Source organism: Parasteatoda tepidariorum, chromosome 4, assembly GCF_043381705.1.
Source record: "Parasteatoda tepidariorum isolate YZ-2023 chromosome 4, CAS_Ptep_4.0, whole genome shotgun sequence".
Classification (NCBI taxonomy): Eukaryota; Metazoa; Arthropoda; class Arachnida; order Araneae; family Theridiidae; genus Parasteatoda; species Parasteatoda tepidariorum.
In genome coordinates, this window is record NC_092207.1 from 10,391,664 (window position 1) to 10,401,642 (window position 9,979).

Genomic DNA, 9,979 nt, shown 5'->3' on the forward strand with positions numbered 1-9,979 from the left:
TGTATAGTTGATGATAAACAATCATAATATTGTTAAGGTCCTCAATTTTTCAAAAATATGCTTAATTTTTTCGAAAAAAGGTCCTTAAGTTTTTCTTTGTTAAAAGAGTTGGAAATAGTTTTTATTCTTTTATTATTTTTTATGAGTTTTAATTGTATTATTCATTTCATATTTTTCACGAGTTAATTTTTTTTTCTAATTTCATGACATAAATATACTTATAATCAAGTATAAAAATTATAGTTGTCTTAGATATTTAACCAAAAACATTCAAAAGGGAATAATATAGTGATGTGTGTAATTTTAAGCCATTTTACTCTGACAAAAACTTTAAATTAAAACTTAACTAACTGAAACTTTAAATTAAAAAATGTTACTCTGTCAAAGGAAAGAAATAATATATATTTTTAATATTATTTTGGCAACTTTTTTAAATTTCTATGGTAGGCCTTTTTTACATCTTTAAGCAGAACTTCAGTTTTTAGAATTTAATTTTTCACTGTGATAAATAATAAAACGTTTATATTTTCTTTTTGTGGCTATCGATAATTCTTTTTTTGTAGTTATAGTTATTTATATTGTTAACACGGGCTTCAGTCTAGTAAAGAAACCTTACATGTGCAAATAGCTGTTAAGTCTGAGTGTTGTGAGGATTTTTTTTTCTTTCATTTTCTCTTTAACTATTTATGTATATACTTAAAACTGTTAAGTTTAATCCCAGTGAAAATTTTATACTATTGAAAAAAGTTATTTCCGTAATAATTTCATTATGTTAGTACATCAAATAAAAAGAATTTACTAAAATCATATCTAGTAATTTCGAAGAATCTGGTGATCAATCCAAAGTTGGCCAAAATCGTTTTCTTTAGGTGTAAGTTATCGTCGAGCCCCCAGTTTGAAAATTGAAATAAATAAATGAATGAAATAAAATTTTTTTCAGCATATTAATGAATAAAACTATTTAATTTAGTTCAGTTAGTCACATCAAGACTCGTTTTTAAACGTAATTTTTACTATTTTCAGTAAAATAATAACTTATATGTAACCGGCAGTTTTTTTTTCTTACCGGATTCTGTTAAAATTGGAATTTTTACCCCGACTTTAGTTAGTATTATGTTATATTCGTGAAAAGAATTCTCAAAACCCTTAATCCTAATCCCTAATCAAAATCTTAATCCTTAACTATACCGCTTGGCGAAACATTTTTCCCAAATAAAGCGCTCTAATTCTTTACTTCAAAAATATGATTTAAAATAATTTTAAATTCATCGACTTACGAATATTTTAAACGTAGTACGTAGAAAATATCTGGCAGTCATGCAGTGAAGATTTAATCATTGATAACAATTTTAAGAACGAAATTTCAATTGATTTGTAATTTTTTTAAACGTGATTGACGTGTTAATTACATCATTATTTTTTAACTGAAAAAATTTCATAACAAGTCAGAACAATCGAAAAATGTTTTAAGATTCAGTAATATTATTTACAATAATCGACAAGGTTTCCTTAGAAAGTAAATGTACGGATTTTTTATGGAAGTTGCCCTGTAATCTGTTATAAAAAAAGTTGCACAATTCAGACATTTTATCAAAAAGTACATTTCATAAATCATTTACAAAATATTTTTTTCTTATCGAATTTTAAAATTACTTATTATAAGAAACAACGAGAAAAAAATTTCAATAGTTTCAATTTATATCATTATTAGAGAAGGAAATCGTATCGAAACTTTAAACGCGTTTAAAATCATTCATTTTTTTCCCACTGGTATTGAAAAATGAAGTTTAAGCTACAGTATATAATTTTGCGACAAAAATTATGTTTAAATATATTTTTTTTTTCTGTTTAAAATAGGAATAAAAAAAAAATACAGAACAAAGTTACAAAAAATAACAATGCGTTTATAAGAATGTTAAATACTTTAGATTAAGAGTTAATGATGGAGGATTTAAATGATAAATTGCTAGTTTAAAATTCAAATTCATAATATTTAAGTAAACTAAATTCCTAACAAGTGAACTGTGTCTAACCAATAATTACGACAAATTTATATTACCCAAACGTCATTTTAACGAAAAAATGATAATTATCCGTTTTCTATTGCAATTATTCGTTATTATTAATAACTTGGCTCTAAAAATAATTCGCGCCACGGAAGAGTTTTCCCCCATACCCTCGAATACATCCCCCCCTACTCTTGTCTCCCAATTTATCCCAGAATAGCTAGGGGGGAAGATGGAAAAGGCTGGGGGATTCTAAAAAGAAAACGATTGAAGGCGCACATACATCGCCAAAAAATCGATCGTCTGATTTGGCGGGAAACTGTAGGCGTTTGGTAACCTGCTTTAGAATGGAGGCACGTGGCCCAGTAAATGCCCGTACTTTACGCTACTCGTACGCCCTTGGATGGAGAGGGGGGGATAATAAGTGGGGGGAAGGAGATCACAAATGTCAACATAAGATGCTGAGAAAAGGAGAAAGAAGGGGGGGGAGGTGGAGTTTGAATGGATTTTCATCAATATTTCATCATGGCAGGTTTTTTTTTTAATTGGACTAAGAAATAAAACGGGTTCATGATGATTTACGCAATTTATAAAATAACTGGTGATTAATATTTTTTTTTGCTGGCGTCTGCGAGGCGAGGGGGTAGCAGGTGATATATTGAGAATAGTGGATAGACGTTTTGTAGATGTAGACAATTTATATAACGTTATCTTTTTAGAATGAAGATGAATGTGTCTGCCCCTGTTCGGATTATTTATTCGTTGTTAACATATGTATTTTTAAATGAGCTATTATTGATTGATGTCACCTAATTATTTCCAACGATACCCAAACTTTAAAACCTAATAATCACATAATGTATAAAAGAAGAAAGTAATGTACTTTCAAAGAGGCACAATGTGCTATGGCCCTAGAGTCCTATGCGTGCCTATTTATTGGGAATTTTAAAAAATTATCAGTTTGGATATTTAAATATGTTGTTATTAATATTCCCTCGTTGAGCAGCTTCCGCCTCTTGTTGAAAACCTTCTAATTAATTAAAAAGATAAATTAAGAATTGATTGATAGACTATCTAAAAAAAAATTAATCATCATTAAATCCAATAATAAATCTATGATGGATAGAACATTTTAAAGTTTATTTTACGTTATTCAGGATACAGTTGGTTATATTCAAATATATAACAATCTGTCATCGTGTAATCATAATAATGATCATTATTATGATATCACGAGTTAATTAACATATTTATTAATTAATAATGCATGAATTAATTAATATGAATTAATAATCATCAACAGCTTAAAAGTTTGCTAGGATAAAGCTTTATTTTGCTCACTGCCTTTTATTTAACTGCTACCTTCACAAAATGTTTCAAATTTTTTAATAACGGGGTCTATCCTCAAAATTTGTAGAACGAAAAACAGGCGTGTTCATGTAGAGAAAATACGTTTTTTTATGTCTGATTTCACACATTTGAATATCGTCTGCATTAAATAATTAACATAATCAAGGCCTAGTTTTTGAAACATTACGAAGGAATTCTAGTTAGTAATCCAATCATTAGTTCACAAGTTATCTAGAACGTTTTACGTTTATAGTTGCGCACTGAATATTATTTTACTTATACCAACTTTATAATTATTATAATTGAAGTCTTCACATCACAAAAATCTCAAAAACACACTTTCCGAAATAAATGTTTATTTGCTTACAAACATTGTTCTTTCATAATAAATAAATAACAATGCGGTTAGCCAGGTTCATTGTGTACCATCAAACATTCGCCCCACGCATTCCGCGCAATAGGTCTCATTCATTACATCTTTTTCTACTTGTCTCTCCTCAATTGCGGAATTCAACACCGCCACGGTCGCTGTGTTCGAGTTAAAACCGCTCCAATGCGGTTATTCTCTGTTGCGTTATTTGTTTACTTTTTTTTTTCTTCTTCTTCACACTCCTGACGCAACTCTTTTTTTTTTTTTACATAGTTTCTTCAAACATTTCGCTTTTAAGTTCCAATGAATTCGTTTTTATGAGCTAGACATTAATTCCATCGAGTCGCTAATGTCAATTGGGCACGTCATGATCGATCTTTTCGTATCTCATTTCGAGCGTTTTGTTTGTAATTTTAGTTTTTCTGTTGGTATGGAAGCCTTGGAAACGAAGGAAAAAATATTAAAAGAGAAAAGAGTTTCGAAATTTGGAACTGGTTTTGGGGAGAGGGTCCTGAATAAAGCTATGTAATGACAAAGTCGAGTATCGATATTACCAAATCGATAGCTAAATATCGATATTACAAATATCACAGTAACCGTAGTCACGTTACATAGTGAAGGAGACGAATATTGATTAGACGATTATTTTCAACGATAGAGATCATAAACGACAGTTTTAAATAATGTATAATAAGAGGTCAAGCCAAGAACCTAAGGTCGTGGGTTCTATCCCCGCCGGCAGAAGACTCTCCGTGTAGTAAATGGTGACTGGTGCACGTTAAACCTGTCGAGTCATAAAGTCCTCCATGTTCCCATAAGAAATCATACTTCTGGGGGTACTGATGCAGGAGTTTCCTTGTCTACCGGATCGGGTTGAAAATTTCAAGGCTACGGAGTTGAACATAAGTAGTCGTAAACCCTTCATGCCTTCAATAAAAGGGAAACAAAAGAAGGAAACGAAAATAAGTGTGAAAAGAAATGTAATCGAAAGAATTATTTTATTCAATTCCTACAATTAGTTCACACTCTCCCTCCATCTTTTTCAAATTTTCAGTCGTTAATAAAATACTTTTTACTAGGAGGCTCCGCCCCCTGCTCGCTGACGCTCGCCAACCCCCGAGAATTGCTACGCAATCCTATGTGGTTCACGCCGTGAACCATGGCTCGCTGCGCTCGCTCGCCAATGAACACAATGTTCTAGCACAAAGACATAATATATTATCATCAAAGANGTCGCTAATATCAATTGGGCACGTCATAATCGATCTTTTCGTATCTCATTTCGAGCGTTTTTTTGTAATAGTAGTTTTTCTGTTGGTATGGAAGCCCTGGAAACGAAGGAAAAAATATTAAAAGAGAAAAGAGTTTCGAAATTTGGAACTGGTTTCGGGGAGAGGGCCCTGAATAAAACTGTGTAATAACAAAGTTGAGTATCGATAGTTACATATCGATATTACAAATATCATAGTGAAGGAGACGAATCTTGATTATACGATTATTTCAACTATAGAGATCATAAACGACAGTTTTAAATATTGAATACGATAATAAGAGGTCAAGCCAAGAACCTAGAGGTCGTGGGTTCTATCCCCGCCGACCGAAGACTCACCGTGTAGTTAATGGTGACTGGTGCACGTTAACTCTGCCAAGTCACAAAGTCCTCCTTGTTCCCATAAGAAATCATGCTTCTGGGGGTACTGATGCAGGAGTTTCCTTGTCTACCGGATCGGGTTGAAAATTACAAGGCTACGGAGTTGAACATAAGTAGTCGTAAACCCGAACTCGGGTCGGCTGTTCAACGACGGTTATAAAATAAGATAAAATATCGGAACCTTTAATTATAATGATAATTATCAAATAAAGCGTAATCGCGGACATTGTCAGCAAAAACCAGTTTCGAAAACGTTAGTGTCCGAAATAATATGGATAACAGCAGTTTATCTTATACGAATTTTTAACGGGACGTAAATGCTATTTAAGTAAACCGAATAAAAATTAATTAAAAACTGGAGAAATAAGTTAAAAACTGGAGAAAAAGTAATTCCGGATGTTATAACGCGATATTAAAATAAATATGATTCAGAGTTTACCCTTTATTAGATACTAAAAGTCTCCCACCATAGGAAATGAAGGTTTTAAGACAGGGACGCATTTAAAGGTTCTTCTTTTCAATTTTTTTTTTTTAAAATATTATTAAAAACTATGGGTTCTATAAAAAAACGTTTGTTCTGTACGTTATTACAAAAGAATACTTGAAAATAAATAAATATAAAATCCCCTCAGTGTGTTTTTCCTTCTTCAGATAAACACGGATTCCACGATCCCGAAATGCCCTAGTGATTCTCTATTTTTTTAACATCAGACATAGTTGATTCCACCATTTGATCAACTTACCGGAGCGATTCAGTTTTACACAAATTTTAAAAATAACATCAGTGATAATTTCCAACTAATTGAACAAAAAAATAGTTTATTGCTCTCATTTAAATATGTAATTATTTTATATTCGCTGTGTCAGATAAATTCAATAAGGAACATTATGTGGTGTATACGTGTGGTCCACGTCCCCAAATTTATACTTTTATACTTGTCTGATTCCTTTTGTTTTTTTCAATTCCTACTATTAATTGTCACTCTCCCTACATATATTTATAAATCTTGTGCAAATTTTCAATCGTTAATAAAATATTTTTTTGAAGTTATACTTCTTAATGCGACTTCCAACAAGGTTGCGTTAAACGTTTAACGCTGCATTTTTATTGGCCGGGAAATCACGTGGTAGGTTTTCCCTCATTCATTTCCATACTGTTTTGGTTCTCACTAGCATAAAAATAATAAAAGTCAAAAAAAGTATTGCTTTTCTATATGTTTTGATTCGATACACATATAATTTAATGGGTAGTATTTTTTATTTTCAAACTTAGTGGATAGCAATTGTAAAAAATGAGTGAAAACAATCCCACGGACAATGCGACGGATATAAGGTTATGTCAAGGTACGTCTCTTGTGAATATCAATTGATTGTTAGGTTTTCTCTTTTCTAATTGCCATTTATATTTCACCAAATGCAGCCATGAGGGATATTAAATTATTTATTGCAAAATCTTTATTGCCACTATCCACTGCAGATTCACGAGCTCTGGCAGACGTTACTGGTGAAAAAATTGATTATTGTGAGCGGCCTGTGAGGAGATTTTAATGTGAATTTCTCGTTACCTGAAGCTGAAACATTATTAACCTTCCTTAAAGACAAATTTGGCTTGGAAACGATAAATGGTAGGAATGATCCAACAACCAAAGGGGTAACTACCATTGATGCAGTTTTTGCAAGAAATATTGAATAAATAGAACTCAAACATTTCGTATCTTACTTTAGTTATTGTAAATGTTATAGATTTGGATATTTCTCCACTCGAAAATGATAATTAAAAGATGCGATCAATTGTGAATTGTAAGCATTGTTAATAAAGTTTGTCTTAAGGAAACAATATAATTTCACTACAAATCAATTTCTACCCCTTCCTATTTTCATTTCCACATTACGAAGTTTCACTTCTTACGCGCAAAGAGACTCCACGCACTATTTTTTTATTTATTTTTTATTCATCCTGTCAAGTTCAAATACATTTTTCTAAACTTTTAGTGGATGACATTTCATGATAATACAGTTTTTTCAAATATTAATTCGTTAATTAGATTTAATTAATTAATATTAGTTTTATATGGGAGAAGAAAAATTTAATTATTTAATAAAAAGTAACTAAAATAAGATTTTTCTTTGTTAACCTAAGTAGGCTTGACTTTAATTTTTTTTTTATATATATTACTTGTTTCAGTATTGAAATGAATATTTTTATGATAATTACTGATTGTCTGTGAATCGTTCTATTCATTAACTTTCGGTTAGGAGGTAGAACCTTTTCTCTGGATATGACGAAGGAGTTGGCGTAGTAACCTTGCTAATTCCAAAAGCTTATTATTTGCTTTATTGTACTCAATACAAAATTAAAGCATGACATGTTTTAGATGAGGGTCGGTAGCTTTTCAGAGCCGTAGGCTACGGAAATATGCATCAGCAGGTGAATATTAATTTCGGGTAACTACTGTTACAACTTCCGTTGTTGTAACAAATACATATTTTTGGATATAAGGTACTTTTTTTTTCTTCACTTAATAAAATTGTTTATAAATAAAATTAAGGTAAAAGAAACTTTTGTGCATTAGATCCAAAACTAGAAAAAGAATTGGTTTGTTGTGTATATTTCGTAAACGGAAAAGAAAAAGAACACCGGGGGGAAAAATCACTGGAAAAAATCCTCCTGTAATCTATTCAATTGAGCCCGAAATTTATGCAACAGTCATTAGATAGTAATGTAATTGAATGTTAAACTAAAAGATTAAATAACATTCAAGAATTAATTTGAAGTTTGCGGAAAGCATTTTTTTTTTNAGCAATGTTTTTTTTTTTTTTTTTTACAATTCATTCTTTTTAAATAAATGACTAAGATTCTTCCGAAGCTAATGAATTTTCTAAATCCCAAAAATTGTACTTATTGTGTACGATTATTGAATATTTTATTGTTGAGCAGCTGACCCATTTTTTTTTGGGGGGGGGGCGGTACGACTACTAATGTTCAACTCCATAGCCTTGTAATTTTTGCCCAATCCAGAAGACAAGGGAAATCCTGGATCAAGTATTAGGAGAAATTTTGTCATCATGGAGGACTTTTTGATGGAACTAACAAGCATTTGCATTACACGGTGAGGAAGACCACTGGAACCTCCCACGGATAGCCTGACGGTAAAGAGACTTCAACCCATGATCCATCTACCACTGAGTATATTTCAGCACTGTGGTCGGTGCAAGCCGGATGCGGTTTCGTATCGATCAGCCATCGCTGGGATTCGATCCCGATTCACCTCATTGGAAGGCGGCTCTATCCCCTGAGCCATCGCGGCCCTGTTTGTTGATTATTTTATCTTATATTTTATATCCGTCGTTGAACAGCCGAACCAGTTTTCGGGTTTATGACTTCTAATATTCAATTCCGTAGCCTTGTAATTTGAAACAATCCAGAAGACAAGGAAATTCCTAAATCGGTACACCCAGAGATATGATTTGTTATGGGAACATGGAGGACTTCGTGACTCGATAGATTTAACGTGCATCAGTCACCATTTACTACACGGGGAGTCTTCAGCCAACGGTGATCGAACTCACGACCTCTTGGACACGGACCCAGTGCCCTACCAACCAGGCTATCCCGGCCCCGATTTGTTGATTATTGAAATATTGTATTGTACGCTAATAGTGTTTTGCAACAAGAGCTTATCACTCTGTGCCAACAAATTTATTACAAGATTGGACAGCCCCCTTCCTCTGAGAAATCATTATAAATTGATACATTAAATATATAACAATACTATTACGGGAAATATACAGTTATTAAAAAATATTTTGAGTTTCTTTTGGAAAACTTTAAATTAATCCATGAAGAATAATTACATTTTTTAAAAAATATGCAATTATGTCATCGGAATAAAATATAGGTTCATATTAAAAGATGAGACTTTCTGTAGTTAGAAGCGAAACAATTATTAAATGAATAAAAATAACACCGACTGGACGAAAAATCATAAGATAGGAATTTTCGAAAACCAGATGGTATTTGTCAACACGTTTTCATTTGTGTAGCTAACAAGTCACATATCGCCCAATGCTTTGTCTTTTTATTTCTATTTTAACTAAAACAGCTAATCCATTTATTTTAAACTTTCATAGCTGAATTAGTTAGCTTTTAGTGACATTTATTTTCATTCGGCTAAAAGGAAAAAAATATTGTTTTATACTTTTGTATTTATTTTATAGTTATTATAAAAAAATTATTAATTTATATTTATATTAAAAATTTTAAAAGAAATGTTTAACTTTTTTAAACTTTTTGATTTGGTGCGATTTTTTCCCCACATTTTAATTAATGAATAATTCTTCATTTTCGCAAATTTTTGCCAAACAATATAATTGTAAATTTTAAAATATTTAAATAAAATAATAATATAAAATAAAAGAAAAAATCTTTAAAAACTACGTTTTCCAACCAAGAGAAAAAAATAATTATAATTTTTTTTTTTTTTATTTAGTCTGACTTAAAAAAATATAGGTAAGAAGCATAACTTCAATATTGATAGATTTCGTCAGGGATTTTCGGAGGTGATGTATTTTTGTTTAAAGTCTGACAAAAATAAAATTAAT